The 20,226-nt window shown below is 35.7% G+C and overlaps 1 protein-coding gene and 1 long non-coding RNA gene across 8 annotated transcripts in view; one reads left to right on the top strand and one right to left on the bottom strand.

Moving 5' to 3' along the window:
• The window catches only part of tln1 (talin 1), a 1,269,505-nt gene extending 1,252,733 nt beyond the window's left edge, over nucleotides 1-16,772 (bottom strand). For 6 of the 7 annotated variants that reach the window (XR_015500341.1, XR_015500343.1, XR_015500344.1 and 3 more), the window contains exon 1: nucleotides 16,608-16,772. The gene's annotated coding sequence lies outside the window, so the exon portion shown is untranslated. 7 annotated transcript variants of the gene reach the window in all.
• Nucleotides 5,631-13,001, top strand: LOC147841952 (uncharacterized). The gene is made up of 3 exons (XR_015500792.1): nucleotides 5,631-7,602; nucleotides 7,983-10,978; nucleotides 11,287-13,001. It is a non-coding gene; the product is annotated as an uncharacterized LOC147841952 (long non-coding RNA).
• Nucleotides 16,773-20,226: the final 3,454 nt, after the last annotated feature.

Here is a 20,226-nt window from a genome sequence, read left to right as displayed (position 1 = left end):
GATGTTTGACGGTTGCCAAAGTAATTAATAGCCCTTTTCACACAGTGATACCGGTAAATATATGGAAAATTTACGGAACGACTTTACCGGTACATTCAAAAATATGTTGTTTACACAGGTGAGGGAGTACATTAAGGATTTTTTCCGGATAAGAGCATTCACACATCCATTCCAAAATACCGGTAAATTCTGACATCATTAACCAGAAAGGACCTCTAAACGGCTGCGCTTGTATTTGTAAACATTTGACTACATCACAAACTCTGTGAATGGATCAGTAGTGTGAACAACGTCGATGAAAACATATCGAGAAACACTTTCGCATGTCGAGATGTACATGATATGTGTGTGCTCGCGCTCACGGGCTGTTTCATGGGCACACGCAAAGCTTGAAGGTAAACAAACAACGGCTTATCATAAGCATCTCATCTATAATTATTTACACGGTTGGCATCAAGATGAACATATAAACGTTATCTGACTAATTTCTAGCAGCTAAATTTGTCTGGAAAAATATTCAAAGGCTTTTATTCTCATAAACTGCGCGGACGTGAATGTGTCTGACTGTTCTGATTGGCTAAAGCAGACGTCTCCCATCAGCTTGTTCCTTCCTTCTGCGTTCACGCAGCGCAGCATTCCGGCAAATTACTGGTAATGTTACATCTTCTCTTTCCGGAAAATAGCCAGAACTAATTTACCGGTATTTTCAAAAAGGGCCTGTTCACACATACACACCTTTCCGGAAAATTGCCGGTAATTTTCCAGAAAAGTCTGTATGCGTGAAAGGGGCTATTGACCAAACTACCAAAATAAATTACCAAATAATACCTGCCATGAGTATAACCACAGTCACCATCGGGAGGCGATATAATCGTCCTTGTAGTAGAACTCTGCTTTCACAATACAAAATAAATAAAGTACAGCAACCAACATCAGTGCCTGAAAGCTCCGCCCCTTTCGCTGCGTAAGAAAAGCTGCGGTCGTTGAGTGCGTGAAGTTACATATTTTTATCCGTTGAAAAAGTGCATCATTATCGTATTTAAGTGCACTTATTATTTTTCCAATAAAACAAATATTTCAGTGTGAACGCACTACATACACTATTTACACTATGAATGGTGCATAAGCATGCGATTTGGGACGCACCTATGGTCTGCAAACCTCTCAGTTTGTTGAACTATTGAACCAAATGATGTGCAAAAGCATTTAGCAATGCAGCTGTGAATAAACTTTAGTGCTGAAAATAGAATACCCCGGAAAAAAATGATCTCTTGGATAAAGCATTTGAGCACTGTCCATGTTTTGTTGGGAGGAAATATTTGGCCATCATCCATGGTCACATACATATTGTTAAGGGACAATAGTGCAACTTTTACTTGAAAAGCACAACCTAAAGGCAGTCAAAAGGCTTTAAAATACAACAAAGAAGTCAATTAAGATAAAACTCCAAGATGCCTCTCAATCAAATTAATAGATAAGTGAAATCCTGCAAGAAAGGATTTATTTATGAACTAGCCCTATTTAAATACACTCCAAAATATTTCTCAAATAACAGGCAGACGACAAGCTTAACCACTCAACAGCTAGATCTGGTACTAATGGTACTAATAAATGGCATATTTTCCTTCGTGTTTCAGTTTTCGGCCTTGGTTTCCTCTTTTTCGGTTTTCAGTTTCAGCGAAGAATGTTCATTTTGCTGCATCCCTACTTTTTCTTAAACACAACCAATAGTGTTTTCAAAAGCAAACTTAAAAAGAAAAGTGAGATTTGCTTTGATCTTACATAGCTTTTACCTCTTTTGTAGAACCGTGCTTCAATGGACTCCAACCGGAAAGCTCCACTTCACAAATAGAACTCTATACAAAGTGAGCTACCGAACAAACTGACTACACCACAAAAGTTGTCCATATTAAGATTGATATTTGTAGCTAATGTATTTGATTACAAATCACAGACACAGTTAAGGGTGCTTTCACACCTAGACATTTGTTTTGGAACCTGCTGCATTTCCCCCGTTAGCATGGTTTGTTTGGCATTGGTGAATCCAGCAATCTGTTCATTTCTGTACTGACACCTTGAAATAAAGATCAACATTGATCTGCTTCCTGATCTGACTGCAGCCTCCACATCAAAGTTCCTGAAAGCAAAGAAGGTCAAGGTGCTCCAGGATCGGCCAGCCCAGTCACAAGAGATGAACATTATTGAGCTGGTCTGGGATAAGATGAAGGGGGAGGCATTGAAGATGAATCCAAAGAATCTTAATGAACTCTGGGAGTCCTGTAAGAACGCTTTCTTTGCCATTCCAGATGACATTATTAATTAGTTATTGGAGTAATTGCAGAGATACGGATGCAGTCCTTCAAGCTCATGGGAGTCAGACACAATGTTTATTCTGTTTCCACTGCAGCATGACTTTATATTCTATACTGGACATTATTTCTGTTAATTGACAAGACTTTTGTCTAAGAAAAGTCAGACCTTTCTGTCTTAATTATTTAATTTGAAATCAAGGCATGATCATATTTTATTTAGCTAAAATAAGCATAATCTAGAGGCCTTTGCCTTTCATATAAGCCACTTCCGATACCAAATAATCAACTAGAAGTTATAATTTGTTGTTCCTCAAAAGTGTACAGGTGACAAGACTTTTCAGTTCCACAAAAATTCAGAAGAATATATTTCCAATGAGCTTGTACTGTACAAATCAAGTGAGAGATTTGATTGTTTTTCAAGCATTAGACTAAAGGAAACTACAGGTTGTAAAGATCTACACTGTCAAATGTGTCTGAAGTGAGGTGACCTCTCATGGATCATGGGAAGATATGCCCAGTGACATGAAACCAAATTCCTCTGGCCACTTTCCCATATAAACAGGAAGTCTTCAGTCGCTCTTCTGTCATGTGCTGGTCTTCTATGCAGCTATCTAAGAAATGCAGCTGCTGTCTCTCTCTCTAGCACACAAAAACCATCTGCTACAACACAGACCAGCTTGACGAACACTATAAGAGCTAAATGTTACATGTCACACACTCTGAATAATATTACCATGAGCACTCAGAGACGGGTTTCCTTCTATAACACAACAGAGCGGTGCAATCCTGGAGAAATGAGCAAACGTACATTTGAATGTCTGTTTGTGATCGCATTTGTTGCAAGGTTTACGAGACATACGTCAAGAGAAAGCTCAAATGCCGTCCAAACACTGCTATTTCCACAGAGTTTCTTTTTTTTCTGTATTGTACACGATATGTACACGACACAACAAGAGAAGTGCTTACAATTTAGTTTTAATTCTGTTCCAGAGAATTATAAAAAGATATAGCTCTAGCATTTGACAAAGGAGAGTTCCGTGGTGTTCCAATTAAGTGCTGGATTTGTCAACTCCTTAAAGGAGCAGCTCCAATCATAATAGATGAAGCTGTGAATTGTGAGCCACAACCTAAAAAATTGACTATTACATGTATAGTAACTAGCGTTTATGGTATGTCATAGCAAGAACATAAACAGGGATGTAAACAACAATAAATGCTGTTTGGCACCGTTAACAATTTAGCTACAAATTCATATTTATCCGTCAAAGCCCTGTAAATACACACAATTTTCATCAGCATTGTGTTGTCTCTCTATGCGGACGCTTTCCATGCGTTCTACATCTCGAATAATCAATTCGCAAAAGATAAAGAAAGTTTCATATTAACAACACGTGCTTATAACTCGAATATTTATGAAAGACATCAGGCCTGCATGATTTTAATCGATTTAAATAATAATAATAATAATAATTAAACAATTATAATAATAATAAAAAAATAAAAATAAAAAAAAAATCGCAATTTGAAAAGGTGAGATTTTCAAATAGCAAAAGATGCGATTGTTTTGATTATTACTATAGCGAGGGAGGCGAGCACGAGTAATTCAAAGTAACATTACTTAAAATGCAGACAAGTGTTACAGCAGAACCCACGAGCCCCATGGGGTGGGGGGGGGGGGGTCACAGGAACCAGCTTCTGGGTCCAAGCACTATATCAAACTGTATGAGAAGAGTCATCAAATGGTAATAATAAAGGTTTACAAAGTGATGTAATACTTTCGAATATCACTTTGCAATGTATACAGTATATCCACGCCTAATATCAGATGTACAGAAAGTGATTAATTTTTTATAAATTGTTAAAATTGTGGTATTTGTGATGCAGCAAGTCCAGAGACTGATGTGTACACCAAGAATTTTATATAAAATTCACTTTAATGTGTGATAGGACTAAAAAGTGGCCATAAACCAATATTTTCTCAATTCAAATGAGTGGCGGCTCACCGATATGTCATGACTTAACAAGCAGATGGAGATGAAATGAAAGCTGTAAACTCCATCTCTGCTCTGCTTCTCTCTGTGAGTTTGTGTGGACATGCCTGCGTGAGGACAGGTTTCGTCTCCTCTTTTGGCTGTTACAGCGATTCTTGTAGATCCACACACATGATTGTGTCTGCAGCGCGAGTTTTCTCCACTAAATCTATTATCAGTGGGGTAAAGTAATAAATTACAAATACTCTAACTACTGTCATTGAGTAGTTTTTGGAATTTAAAAAATGTGTACTTTTACTTTCCCTTGAGTACATTTTTACTGCAGTATTGGTACTTTTACTCCACTACTTTCCTTCAACCTGCAGTCACCACTATGTTTGATCTTGTCTATGGGGATTAGAAAAATCCGTTCTGTGATTTCTGTCCAATCAAATTGTATATAAAAGGTAAATCGCATCATAATGAACTACCTCAAGACATTATAATTTCAGCAAACTGTTTGGAAGCATTAAAAGTGTCCATGAAGATGTTCAAAATCTTCACGCATTGACCCAGAGACTGTTTAGATGCATGTCACTGATGAATGACGGATGTTTACTGCATGATGACTGAAATGCCCTTAAACACCTAGCAGGCACAAGACACTAACATGACATCAGATTGACCTTGTATTCAAACCTCGTGGGGACATTGCATTTTGTTTGGAAATGAAAAAAAAGTTGACATTAAAACCCAACGTCAGACTGACATCAACGTCCAACCTAAAATCAACCAAATATTAACATATAATGATGTAACAGCTTGACATTGTGTGGACGTTACCACTATGACGTTTATCAGACGTTGGATTTTGGTTGCCATACCAGACAAATAAATGTCAGTATTTGACGTCAATATGATGCTGGTTTAAGATGTTGGCTCGACGTTCGATTTGTCACTTTTTAACAACCTAAAATCAACCAAATACCAATGTCATTTGACGACATTATTGGACATCAAAATAACATTGTCTGTAGATGTAGACTACACATTGAATTTTGGTCATCTGACATCACAACCTAAATCGAACCTAATATGACCGGCTTATGATGTTGTGTGCCTGCTGGGCAATAACTAAATTCATTACATGTTAGCACATCAGCTTTTTACAGCGTAATACTCACTACTCATTACTCTTGAGTAGGCATGGGACAATTACCGTTTTCAAGGTATACCGTGGTTTGGAAAAGTCAGGGTTTTATAACCACCAACATTTTCTGTAATACCGTTCCTAAGCTATGTGTAAGATTTTTTTTTATTTACTTTTTTTTTGTTGTTGGTTTTTTTTAAGATAACAGTATCTCCAGAAAAAAAAGATTGTAAATAAATCTGTTTTTGATACTAATGAAGACAGAAGGAGTTAATTATTCGTTTGAATTGTTCAGCCTGATATGTTTATTATAAATCTTTCAGAAAAATAAAATATATTGTGTTCAGAGGGGGAAAAAGTTTTTGTTTTTTAACCAGACATTTAAAAGAATGCATTTTAGAGCAATAATCTCAATATACCATGGTACCGTAAAACCATGACATTTTTATCCAAGGTTATCATACCGTCAGAATTTTATACCGGCCCATGCCTACTCGAGTACTTTTAAAAGGTCTACACTTTGAGTAATATTTACAACAAGTACTTTTACTCGCACTACATTTTTTGGCAAGTAATGGTACTTTTACTTGCCTAAAAATCATACTTATTCAAGTATGATTTTTTAGTACTCTTTCCACCACTGTCTATAATGAATCAGCTGAGATAACCGCGCATTATAGACTGTAAATGCGGCTGTTCATCTGTACCTGCATCACTCATCGGAAAAAGGCCACAATGACATGCAGTTAAATGTCTCCTATGCCTTTTAAAAGTTCCCAAACACAAGATATCTAAACATACATGTGATCAAATATCTAAAGATACATGACAGTGTTTGTTATTGCATTGATTATTTGCACCAGTTTCCTTTCCGTTTAAAGTGTTATTCTCTTGAACATAACGAATGTAAATTCCTGTACTTCATTCACAAACTACTCAATATTTCAATTGATCGTACAAGTCACTTGTTTTTTTTTTTTTTTTTGCATGTACAAATATTTCCTTGTTTTTTGCTAGTTGTTGATATATTTGTTTGCGCAAGAAACAGTGACTATCACATTTAACAATCATTCAAAAACAACCACTAAAATGTCATTCAGTGAAACAATAGTTTAAAATAGCAATGATTATTCAAAATAAAATGTAGTTTGAATAAAATCTTGCTGGGTGAAATTTTGTTTTAAAAATTAGATTTAACTGCTAAAATGTGTCACCATTTCAGTTACAAACCTCCTCTTTCCATCCGCCAGCAGCCAAAATCCTTCAAATGACCAAAAGAAAATAGGTCACAAGGTCTATTCTTTACCAATCTAGTCATGGTGTTTCAAGCAAATCTACCCATCAAAACATTACTATTAGAGTACAATGGGTGATATATGCGAGTCCCAGCCTTCTAAATGACCATTATTCACTGTCCAACGTAATAGGGTTAATTGGTATTATAAGACATTACAGTTTCCGGCCAATTCGCTGCTAAAGATTAAATAGGCCATGTCACTGTTTTAGATGCTGAGGCAATAGAATTGGCCTCCAAATGATTTCTCTTGCCACTGGAATAACAGTCCAAGTTGCTTTGACCAAATATGGCTGCTTCCAAACACTGGCAAGAGAAACAAACCAGCAGTCCAGATCTCCAAAACAGGAGTGAGTGTGGGCCACCACGCGTGCGCTCGGGACATAAATCCAGCACCTGTCACCTATTCATACATATTCCAGCACAGTGGACCAATGGGGGAATCATAAACTAGTGCTGATTTAAAATTCAGTGATTCACAAGACATTCTCCTACCATTTCTTTTGTATGTGCTGATCTGACTGTTTCTAGCGAAGATCTCCTTCAGGGAATGATAAGAGCATGTCCTGTACTTCCAGAAAGCCTAGTAAAAGCTTAATTAGCTAGCGCAGGCGTCTCTGTTTGGGGTTGGAACTAAACTCTGCAGGACACTGGCCCTTTAAGACCGATTTTGGGCAACCCTGATATATTGTTATTACTATGATGTAGGGTTGTCAAAAGTATTAGGTTTGGCAGCAGTCAGTTTTGAAATTTTCAAACCGTCCATTTCCCGCTAACATTTGAGCGATGTACTTAAACACAGCTGACTGCCCGTCGTGTTCACGTTTCCAACAGAAATGACTGTGATTGGCTGTGAAGGTCACCGCTGTTCACCAAGTGCAAACACAGATACATGGACATTGGTTCATTCAACAGCCACGTAAATCAGCTGGACTGTCTATAAGCTGACATTTGAGCAATCCACTGATGGATCGACTGATTTACACTGCCCCAGTGTCCATGTCCAATCATAGTCATTTCTGTTGAGCATGTGAACACCATGTCCAATCAGTATTGGTTAAGTATGCTCTTAATGCTGTTAGTGGGAAATAGACGTTTTTAAAACTTCAATACTGATTGCCAAACTACTTTTGACAACCCTACTTCATAGTAATTTTGTAGCTTGAGAACAGTAGCATGATAACTTTTATACAAGAGTAGAGATGTGATGAGATCTCAGGCTATGAGACTAAATCGCAATGAGATTTCTCATCGAGGTGAAAAGTTGTCTCGCGAGTTGTGATGTTATGATGGAGCATGAGGGTGAATTTAGCACTGAAAATTGGAGACAAGATTGGATGACAAACCAGGCTGCCTTGATGTTACGCATCACTCGTTTGCTTGGGCAGGTGTGACGCAACCGATTTTTTCACTGGAGTTCAAAGGTTGCAGTGTCCAAAAGCAAATGCTGCTAAAACTGTAGCACACAAATTAACCATGACTCATAGCCATGCGATGGAATAGCACTTAAGATTCATTCATTCATGAGAAAGACTTGGTTTAAACCAATCAGCCGCTCTATTGTGACAGAGGTGTAACTTCAATAATATGCATCATAGCTTCAAAGAAGCCACGTTGTGTTGCCAAAACAAGGGAAGAACAAGAATTGTTTGGAGACATGGGTCGTCAGTGTTGTGTTTATATATTGGCTGCAATCAAGGTTTTGTTTTCAATTCCCGCTATGAGAGTGCAGCTGGACTCACTTGTGGACAACAGTGCATGCGACAGAAATACGTTTGTAGAAACTTTTTTTTAAACCGAAAGCTTTTCGCATCTGGAAATGGTGAAATCTCGATTTGCTGCTCGTCTCCTTTTAAAAAAGACATGGTTCCAGTTAGGGCTGATTGCCCTGTCTCTACAGATTTGTTAAGTGGTCTTTGTTTGTTTATTCAGATGGCAAAGTTAGTTTGTATCGTCAGCAGTACTCTTTCAGTGTTTAAACGCATACCTGAGTCAAAATGATGTAGTTACTAATTTTACAGTACGTTAATATCACTACAATACTATGGACTGAAAGATCCGCCGTAAATGCTGCTCTCCGAATGTAAACATGTAAACACCTCAATCAAACTATTACCATCATGTAGGATTTTTGCTGCATTTTGTGACAGGATAGACTATACACAAACCACTTTCTGACGCTACGTTACCTACTGAGTGCATCTAAGTTACCGAGAAATGCAGATTTTTTTTCTCCCATACAGCATGTGGTATCAAACTTCAATAAAACTACACTCTTCCAGTAGTTCCTCGCATCCATTATCTGGTTTGTCACAGGGGACATGCATGAAATGTTCCTGAATGAAAGTGAAAGTGCTGAACTGCTTTTAAAATCGACAAATTATTAATTTGGCAAGTAATTAGATTACTGATGTTCATGTAAACTGTCACTGTCTTCCTCCTCTGCATCTGTGTGTTTGCTTTGCCTCTATGAAAATCAGCGCATACCCAAACGAAAACTCCCATTTTTATGCAAAACCTTCCCTCTTTCCCTCCCCCGACACTCCCACCTAAACAGAGCTGGACACACCCACTTTCCTGACTTTTTTTGTGGCCCTTTAAGAAAAGACTTTTGCATATAAATCAGTTTTGTAGGAGACTAAAGGCTTTTACACAATGCACAAAACAAACAGAACATAGATGAGCGATTTCTAACCCTCCATTGAACCTTTAATGCTTAAAATAAAACTGAAATGAACGGATATGAACTGAACAAGTAGTACGTTTATATAGACACCATTAATGCAATTTTGATACAATTAAGACAATACTCTGATTAAGAGTCTGCCATGTAAACAGTTATTTTTGCTAATTTTATTTCTATAATCGAACTTACCAGAAAACGAATTAGACATGTGGAGCAGTTCATATTCGCATCCAATATCTCGTTTGTTACTGGGACATGCATAAAATGTTCCTGAATGAAAGTGAAAGTGCTAAAATGCAGTTTAAGTCGACAAATTAAAAATGGAACACCTGAAATTACATGAAGGTGCGGAGGAAATGTGTATAGCGTGGTGACACAATGACGTTAATGAAACTATGAGCTACAACATGTAAAACGACATTCAAAATAATTTTATTACTGATGTCCATGTAAACGTCATTGTTTTATCGTTTTCCTGATAAGCATTTTACATGATGCACAGGCTTTTATTTACATAGAAACATTGTTCAACATAGATAAAGGCTATCAAATACAGTAAACGGAAGCTCAGCTATGTTTGCTTATTGCAAAGGACCGACAGGAAGTCTCGAGTTTGTAATAGCATGAGGGGGAGTGAGTAAATGATGACATGACAGGATTTTTACTTTTAGAAGAATTAGGACTAAATTACTCAACTAATTGGTGACGACATTTGGAATGATTAAGCATTCAACTTGGGAGCTGTGCTTGAAGCATGGACGGAATTGGTCAGGTCAGATTGTGCTGGATGAACAGGTCATCATCCGCTCCTTCTCTGCACCCTCTCAGACCCCTGAACACAAAGGGACCCTTCATTTCTCTGAAGCCCACCACAATTCTACACAGTGTGCCTTCAATGGCATGCTTGTTAAACGGTGGGGTGGGTGCAGAGAAACATGCTGCTGGCCACATTGATCCCGTCTCCACACAGACTTGCAGCAGCATCATTCACTGAACTGTACTGAACCAGAGACGACTGTTTGCGTGTGTGCTGACTTTCAATAAACCACACTACAGGCACGTCTTGTGTTTTATGAGGACAATACCAGGAAACATAATGGACATCCTTCTCCAAAGCAGTGGCATCCAAATCTCCAAATACAGATGTCAGGATGGAGATATTAACAATATTTAGCCTCTATGTCACTTTGACATATATGTTTCACTGCAGTTTCTAGTAGGGCTGAACTAGGGTTGGGCGATATCAAAAAAAATAAATAAATAACACAATACGTTTCATTTCCTTCGATATTGATAATTATTTTGATATATATTTTAACAATCAATTTAGGAATATTAGGATTGTTTTATTAAACTATTTTAATTTACCAACATTACTAAGGCAAATAGTTTTAATAGTCAAAAACAAAAATATTTAAACAAAATATTTCATCTCTTCATAATAAAATAAACAGTGTTAAAGAGACTCTTAAACTTGATAAAGTGTTTCAAAGAGTTTGCAATAGTAAAGTGTAAACGCTTAACAATCAACTTAAGCTTTAAGGTAGATCAACATCTGTAAAGCAGGTCGCACACCAGAAGCGCCGCTCGGCGCCGCAATACGGCGCGCACATGACAGTTTAAAGTATCACACATCAGACGCGCACATTCGAATGATATTTAACATGAAACTAATCAGATGGCGCTCTGTGGCGTGGCTGACAAATGAACTGCGTCCTGAGCCGTGGACGGGCGCCGCCGACAGCCGCCGACTTGCTGCGCCGGTGTGTGTATGCTGATAAAAACCTATTTTTAGAATTCTAAAATGCATGGCGCTGCGTGGCGCTGCGTGGCGCGCCGCCGAACGGCGCTTCTGGTGTGCGACCTGCTTAAAGTGTCAATAATAATGATACAGTAAACCTCAAACTCTGTCAACAAAACAAATGATGATAATTAAATCTGAGATTTCTAGTAAAGGAACTAACCTTCAATATTCAAATACATATTGCAACTTTACAAATTGTGAAGTTGAATGCCTACATTACCCCAGTGTTAAAAACTCCTTCAGATGGGGAGCTAATGGCTGGGATGCACAAGAAAAGAAACCAAAAAGCCACTCTGGCGACATCCTTACATCTTTTTTTTATTTACAATCTCCTCAGTGCTGCTATACGACACTCATTTTCGTATGTGTTGTTATTCTGACCTGGCTGAAGTAACAAGTGCATGCACATGGTTTCCTTTAGACCAGGGCTGTTGAATTAAATTGTCATGGGGGCCAGTGCATGAAAAGCATTCCAGGGCCGGAGAGATGTGACTTGCAATATAAGTGATGACACAACAGCATACAGGAGCCCATATGCTGCATTTGTGCTCATAAAGACACCCACGTTAACTTTTTTTATACATTAAAAGGTTAATATGTTGTATTTTAAAACAAGATAACATCCCGGCATTGTACAATGTGGCTTTTTTTACAAGCATATCCAAATGTTGTATATCGAGGCACAAAATCAGTGCATTGCTTATGTTTTAAACTGCGTAACAATTAGGGATGCAACGATTATAGAATTTGGTTGTACGATTATAGTCCGATGAATAATCATGGTTTTAGTTATCACCATTATTATCCATTTATTACATTTAAAAAACTACTAGTTTAGTAAATCACAAGTAAACTGCTTATATTTTAAAGTGTTGTTTATTGCCGCTTAGTAACGAAATACAGGAGAGGGGTCTGGATGCAGACCTGGTGCAGTGCAATCTGAGCTGAATCCAATGCTTTTTAATAAGCTCACCTAACTCCACCCCTAACCCTACTAGTGACGTCACTCACTCCATTGAGTGCATTGTGTCTGACATTGCATCGCTGAGTGATGCAATCTCAGCTTGCATCATAAACGCTGCAAGCTGGTGGGATTCTGAAAAGTTTAGAAGTTTTTTTTAAACTAGGTGTACCTGACCAATGCACGTGCATCATGTGTACGCCACTAGCACCCCATGTGCACGTCACTTCCATGTGCGTGTCATGCAAGTAGCACGCCTCCATTTGAAATGACCAACTTACACCCTAAGGTTAATACATACAGTTGAATTCAGAATTATTAGCCCCCTTTTAATTTCTTTTTCTTTTTCAAATATTTCCCAAATTATGTTTAACAGAGCAAGGAAATGTTCACAGTATGTCTGATAATATTTTTTCTTCTGGAGAAAGTCCTATTTGTTTTATTTTGGCTAGAATAAAAGCAGTTTTTAATTTTTTAAACACCATTTTAAGGACAAAATTATTAGCCCTTTTAAGCTCATTTTTTTCGATAGTCTACAGAATAACCATCGTTATACAATAACTTGCCTAATTACCCTAACCTGCCTAGTTAACCTAATTAACCTAGTTAAGCCTTTAAATGTCACTTTAAGCTGTATAGAAGTGTCTTGAAAAATATCTAGGAAAATATTATTATCTGTCATCATGACAAAGATAAAATAAAACAGTTATTAGAAATGAGTTATTAAAACTATTATGATTAGAACTGTGTTCTATTAAACAGAAATTGGGGAAAAATTAACAGGGGTCTAAAAATTCAGACTTTAACTGTACTTTTCAAATATCTCGAATTAACCTAAATTTGGCTGTGTTGAAGGGCACCTAATTTACTTTTTTAAGATTTAAGAGAAGTCTTTTGTGTCTGTAAAGTTTCAGTTCAAAAAACACCCATCAGATTATTTATTATACCATTCAGAATATTGGAAATGTGAGCTGTTCTGACATTGTCGCTGTATTTGTTGCCTGTGCCTGTAATGCAAATGAGCTTGTTCTCCCTGCCCACCATTCCCATGTGCGTGTCTGAGCCATTGACATCACTCACTATTACTTTGATGCGTGTAGCCTTCTCCTGCTGCATCTCATGTTAATAAACAGCACAGTGACAGACAAGAATGAAGCAGATCTTCTGTACTACAGTAAGAACTTTCCCGGCAGTTATTTGACGTATTTGTTGTAGAGTTAATTCAAGCCCTTCTGCAACGACGAGCCACACACAATGTCATTATAAGTTCACACGCACACACGTTTAGCTTTGCACTGTTTTTGCACAACAATATGACAGGTTAATATTCATTGCTGTATGTACATCCATTATATTAATGTACAAAATAAACCTGATTTAATGCCCACGAAGCGGTATTGAAGCATCTTCTTTTATAATTGTACTGACATGCGGCTGTGGTGATGAATTATATAACAATTTTACTGTATTTATTACAAACATGTGCCATTTTGAAAAATGTTTTAAACTTGTAAAACTCATTATTGAGGTGCAGATGATCACAGAGAGCTAAACAGATCTTTTAATCCCAGTTGCTTTGTGCACGTCCTGTCTTGTGGATATGATTATACATGTTACTTTGGAGATATGTTAATACGCATCTGTCAATTAATTCTGTGGGCGGGGAAACTGCACTTCTATGTCATGTAGCGGTGGGCCTCAAAATGGGAGGGATTTGGATCCTATTTTAACATCAGAAATAAAAAATAATAAAAAAAGAGACTTACTGTGCTTCTATCACCTCAATATGACTATAGTGGACACACTATTCCTACACTTAAAAATCCAACAGTCAACTTTATTAAATTAAATGGGTGTAGTTAACTCAAAATTGACTGAAAGATAATTCTACTCATTTGAAAAGAGTTTTGAACTCAGTGTTGAAGGTAATGAGTTAATTAAATACCTCATTACTTCAACTTAAATGGATTAAGTTCACAGTATAGATTGCTTTTTTTAACTGAAATGGTTTATTGCAATCAGTTTTCTTCAAACGGTTTGAGTTGCCCTAACTTATTGGGTTTTACTGGGCTCAAACTGCTTTGTTTACTCAAATAGATTAAGTTCCCTCTATTCTTTTGGAGTAGTTCTTGAACTAAAATGGTTTGTTGCAATTGGTTTCGTGAAACTGTTTGAGTTACCTTAACTTTTTGGGTTTTAAAGTGTACACACAGTTCTGTCCAAACAGCTTCCAAAAGATGATTTTCATCATAGGTGCCCTTTAATGCAAACAGCATACAATTTGCCAAAAAGCTGCATTTTTGTTGTTATTTTTATGTTTTACTTTCATTTCCTTTTATAAATGTATTTTACCCTAGGTAAAAAAGAAAAAAGAAAAAACAGACAAAAATGTCCGTAATAAAAACTCAAATATTTAAACCCAGTGGCAAAAAAATTCATTAAATTAACTGTCTTATTTAAGCATCATTTTCTCAGGATTGACCTCTAGGCCAAATGAAATGCAGTTACGTTATGTAATTTTAAGTATGTGGGTATATAGGGTATATGCGGAGCTTGTGTTTCTTCCCATACTGACAAACTTCAGGTGAACGGTTTATGTGACGTTTTTCCAATTTATACGGTTCCTTTTACAGCATTGATGTTGTAATGTAATTAAAATACAATCATTTAAATAGACTTTGCCATTCATTTAGTTGCTCAAGCGTAAAACGAGACAAAAAAGCTGAATCAGCAGGCTAGCGCAGAAGCTCCACTGAAATATAATGGTTCATATTTTAATGACATGGTGGGGGAAATGTAATGTAATACAGTGCTTCTTGTACAATCTGAGACCCACTTTATATCGGATATCACTCAGCCAGTGGAGATTGCTGATTTTTAAAGAAAACAGACCTTAAAGGTGGCGATTTTGCAATGGCATACAGTTCACCAGGAGCACTTAACTTAGGTTACTTAGCATACTTCGGCATACACTCTATTGGCATGGATAACAGATTGTTTTGTATCCTATGTAAACATACAGATTTATCTGTGTGTACGAGAAATGTTTTTTGCTTTGTTTTTTAAACATGACACACACAAACAAAAACAAACAAGATCAGAGGCATTATTTTACACATCCTGTTATTTAAAAGGGAAAACCTCCACAAAATGAATGAACTTTTGGTAGCTGTCAACAGATCTGATGCCAGTAACGAAAAATTTGTCAGTGAAAGGAGGAAAAACATATAAATATGATATTACATTTGATATGATATAAATAAATATCATTTTATGTTATGTGTAACGTTTTAAACAGACGCACAGGTGCTGTAAAAGCTTTTGTTTACAATCACCAAGAACACATTTAACCCATTTATTTCCCATCCCCTTCACAAATGCTCATTCAAATATGAACTCTGATGTCTCATGAGATATGATTGAACTGAATGCTCTTTCAAGCACCACCAGACGACCCACTGCTGCACAAGAGCACAAGCCAACTCAACTAGAACTACTGCAGCATCTCCCAATGATCTCCATTCCAGTGTTAAGTGACTTAACAACTGCAGCAATCTCATGCAAACGGTTTCTTCCTGCAAGTTTCATGTCTCCCACCACACCCGATCTGAGCTCAGTTATGACATCCCTGAGGGCGCATATTCCTGCAGCACAAACTTCCTCTATCAAAGCACACATCACAAATGCCAAAAAGAGACAGAAAGCAACTCACTCGACCCAGACACAACTGACTTTGCTTAGCTATCACTTCTACAAGCCACACTGTCAGATCTTCCAGCATGAGGAATAACGTTAATTTGACATTTGTTTCGACATATTTGGAGCCTCTAGGTGTGTATGCGTGATACACAGGGTAAAAACATGAAGTGATAACACTCCATCTCGACTGCTGAGTAAACAATAACGCTCGGTTATGAGCGTTTGCAGTGTAGGCCGCGTTTTTCTCTCAACTTCTTACAGTTACAGTATCAAAGGGGCTTCATTCCTTCCGTGACGTGTGCCTGCTACACTTCAGAGTTTAAAGCCGTAGGCCATCACAACAAATCACTTTAAAGTAAGCAAATTACTGAACTGTTCTCAAAAATGGCCGCTTTTAAAGGTAAAAGTTTATAAAACAAGTTCTAGTTCTTCCGTTAAATTTTCAGCAAGTTTGTCTGAGACTCTCGGAGGGGGGAAAAGTCAACTTTTAATGTGCTGCTGTCGCCTCTAAACCTTATTCATAACGTCTTTTGGAATAACCGTCAAAATAAAACGTTTCTTTACATCTCAATTCAACACAAAGGGATTCATTGTCGTATTGTTCGGCATAACTTTAATGAAGATCATAGCAGGATCTTCGCATCGGAAGGAAACTTCCCACCCTTGAAAAAGTTTAGTAGCTTTAGCTCAAGTGTGTTAAGTTGTAAACGCGATTTAGTTTCAGGTCTTACCTCTCAGGTTTCTTCGATCACTAGCTGTCCACCTTAGGACAATATCCAGTATTTTAACAATCCTTGTCCCCCAGCAGAAAGTTCCTGTTGAGTAAATGCTGGTATGTAATGTCAGAAGTGATTTCTGCACCGTTGCTTTGAGGCGGTGTGTTAAACTCCACCCTACGAGAGCGCGCACGCATGCACGCTCACAACAACAGACGCAGATCTACTGGCACTTCATTTCAGAATGTATGTTATCTTTGGTTTAAAACCATGTACATATGGAAAAGTGGGCTCGATGTAAACAAAACTTTACCCATTTTGTGAATGACTTCAAAGGATATGTAGATCTTTTAGAACAATCAAAAAACAAACAAACAAACAAACAAACAAAAAACAAACAAACAAACAAACAAAAACACTGAAAACATGAACTGCTCTGAAAACATTGAATTTCATGTGAATGTAATTTTACTTCATTTTTACTTTATTTTATTTCTTATTGGTGTTTAACAAGACAATACATCATAGTATACAATTCAACATACAAAAATACAGATTGTTTTAGTTTTCTTATTTTCCCACCATCCCCTCAAAAAATAAAATAAATAAAATGTATGAGTTATAAACAAACATGTCCCCTGAAAGAAAAAAGAAAAATAATAATAATAATAATAATAATAATAATAATAATAATAATAATAATAATACATTAAAAAATAACAATAAAAAATTTTAAAAATAATAAATAAGCAAGTTTACAATAAAAGCAAAAAAACAACAAATAAAATAAATACATAAAATTTGATGTCACATTAAGGAGTCAATATTTCCTGTTTCCGATTAATTACTGTGCAATAATTTTACTTTATTTTTATTTTTTTAAATATATTTTCCCTTTTAGAAACTATGTGAAATGTAATACCTCTTGTTCTTGTGGCAGTGAGTTAATAAAAAAAAAGTTAACCTCACCGTTGAATGGAAAAAAAATGTTGTCTTTGGTCTCTATGAATGTGAAAAGGAATATAATATACTTATTTCATAAACCTTATTGTTTTGTTGGCCAAATTTCATAATCACAAAAGCAAGTTTTGTAAGTGTAAAGTTTTTTTTTTCTAAATTTAAAATGGAAATGAAAATGTATTTTGAGTCCATTGAGAGATCTACAAACTTAAAAGCAATTTGAACAAGGACTTTAATGAAGGACTTGGCACTTTTTTTGGAATAAATGACTAAAAACCACTGGATTGTTGTTGTTTGATTGATTGATGACATTTGTTGTAAATGTTATTCAAGCATTCAATTAAAAAAAGGCACTTCTCTAAGTTAGTTAAATATAATTTTAGACATTTCTTTTTAATTTATGAATGTTTGATGTCTAAAGTCTTAATGTAACATATGTAATTTACATTTAAACAAGTTTATTTTTTTATCTTTTGGTCGATTATAAGACTTACAGTATTTAGACCATTTTAAGGGATGTAAACAATAACAAAGGTGCCAACCAACTTCCTGTTTTACAGTTTTTATTTCTATAGCTTCCGAGAATATAAATAGAGTCACATATTAATAAATAATGTTATGATAGCTGTTTTAACCTGAAGTTATGACTACATTACCTCTTGTTAAAGTTCTGAAATTGTTTGATAACAGCAGGAAATGTTCATGGGCCAATGACATGACCACATTGAAATGGTCTATATATCTATGTACTATATTTAGTGTGTGTGCGTGTGTGTGTGTGTGTGTCTGTGTGTGTGTGTGTGTGTGTGTGTGTGTGTGTGTTACTTTTTTTTTCACCCTTACTTTTTATTTTCAGAAAAGACTTTGATTTATAGGTGAACTCTTTAAAAGACTCTAACAATTATATTAAATATCAAACTCTTTCTTAGTGTAAATAATTTAAACTTGTTTAATTAGCTAAATTTTTATTTAAGTATCCCTTTCTGTCTCCTTGTGTTTATAATGTATCTTTGTAATGTTCCTTCATGCATAAAATAAAAATTATTTAAAAAAATTATTTATATATAATAATAGCATAATATATATATATATATATATATATATATATATATATATATATATATATATATATATATATATATATATATATATATATATATATATATATATATATATATATATATATATATAAAATAGTAGTCTTAAAGAGAATTAAAAGAAGTCCTAATTATTTTTCAGTTTTGATTAGATGAAACAAGTGTTGTGAATACTGCACCATCTTGTGTTCGACGTGTTGTTTACACTCGATTCAGGCATGCGCACATCAATACCGCATCATTTTTGTGATTCTGTTTAACAATTACTATTTTTGCCTTACTGTAATGGATAGGTCTGGGCTTGGGTAGAGGTTTGCGTTAAAAATCGCCATATATTGGGTAATTTAATACATAATCTGAATTATTCTTGTTAACTTACGACTGTACTTGCATCCCTTCTAGCAACAACTTTTCAGTTTTCGGTGGCGAGTTCCTCTGCTATTCATTGTTTGTCTTTCAGATGTTTTAGATAGAACAATTTTCTGAATATAATTCAATATATTTTTCAATAAATAAAAAAAACCCACCCATATACTGTATTTCAGGAGTTAAATAACTGAAAAAAAAGAAACGAATTGGAAAAGACTTGAATCTGATGGAACAGATTTGCCAAAAAGTGCATGTTAAGCATTTTTTCCTATGTAAAATCCCTGATGTGGCTTTTAATGCATGTTTTTTTATATAACTCAAGTCAAGTATTTCCTGCTGTAACGCTTTAAGGATGAACAGGAAAGGATACAAACAATGTGTCGATGTGTGAGGCATATTCAGTATATCAGGCATGCAGCAGAGTAGAATACCGGGGTAGATCTAGCGACAAAAATTAGGACCAAGTTCACAGGCGGGTGCTCAGGCTGGACATTTTCCCCATTGATTATGAAATAATAATGAAATATGTACAAACGTAGTACAAATATGTACATCTTGCATATCTTTTTAAAAAATAAAAATAAAATTCTGAGAAAGTATATTAAAATCACAGGTATAAACAGTTGCAAGAAGTAAAAAAGTTTAAATAAACATATAAAACATTCAAATTATTTATTTTTTTTAAAGATTTTCGTTTTCTAATGTTACACAGTGTAGTATTATATTGTTTAATCTTATTAAACATCATTGGAAACTACTAATTTCATTAAAGGTTGTTTATTGTGGACGAATGTGCTTTAGATTTTTAAAATACACAAACAAAATATTAAAATATTCACACTAACAAAAACACAATACTGTTCACTGAACCCAACAAGGGCCTCCTAAGGCATCTAACAATGTCCAGTCTGAAACTCTGCTCTTTAAATAAAATATTAGCCCAGTACACTATTTGTTGTGTTAGTATATGATACTGTAATATAAAACAACACATTGTCTAACAGTAAAACCTTCTCTGTGCTTTCATTTGGCTAAACAGACTCATAGTAAATCATAGTAAACACAGTAAATGGCACTACTGGTTTGTTAAAGAAATTCCTTCACCCTATAATGAATATCCTGTCATCTTTTACTCAGCCCTTACTATGAGTTTCTTCTGTTATACACAAAAGAAGATGTTTTGAAAAATGCTGGAAACCTGTAACTAT

This window comes from Danio rerio, chromosome 10 (assembly GCF_052040795.2).
Source record: "Danio rerio strain M-AB ecotype USA chromosome 10, GRCz13ab, whole genome shotgun sequence".
In the NCBI taxonomy this organism is placed as follows: Eukaryota; Metazoa; Chordata; class Actinopteri; order Cypriniformes; family Danionidae; genus Danio; species Danio rerio.
This window is presented reverse-complemented; position numbering and strand designations above follow the sequence as displayed.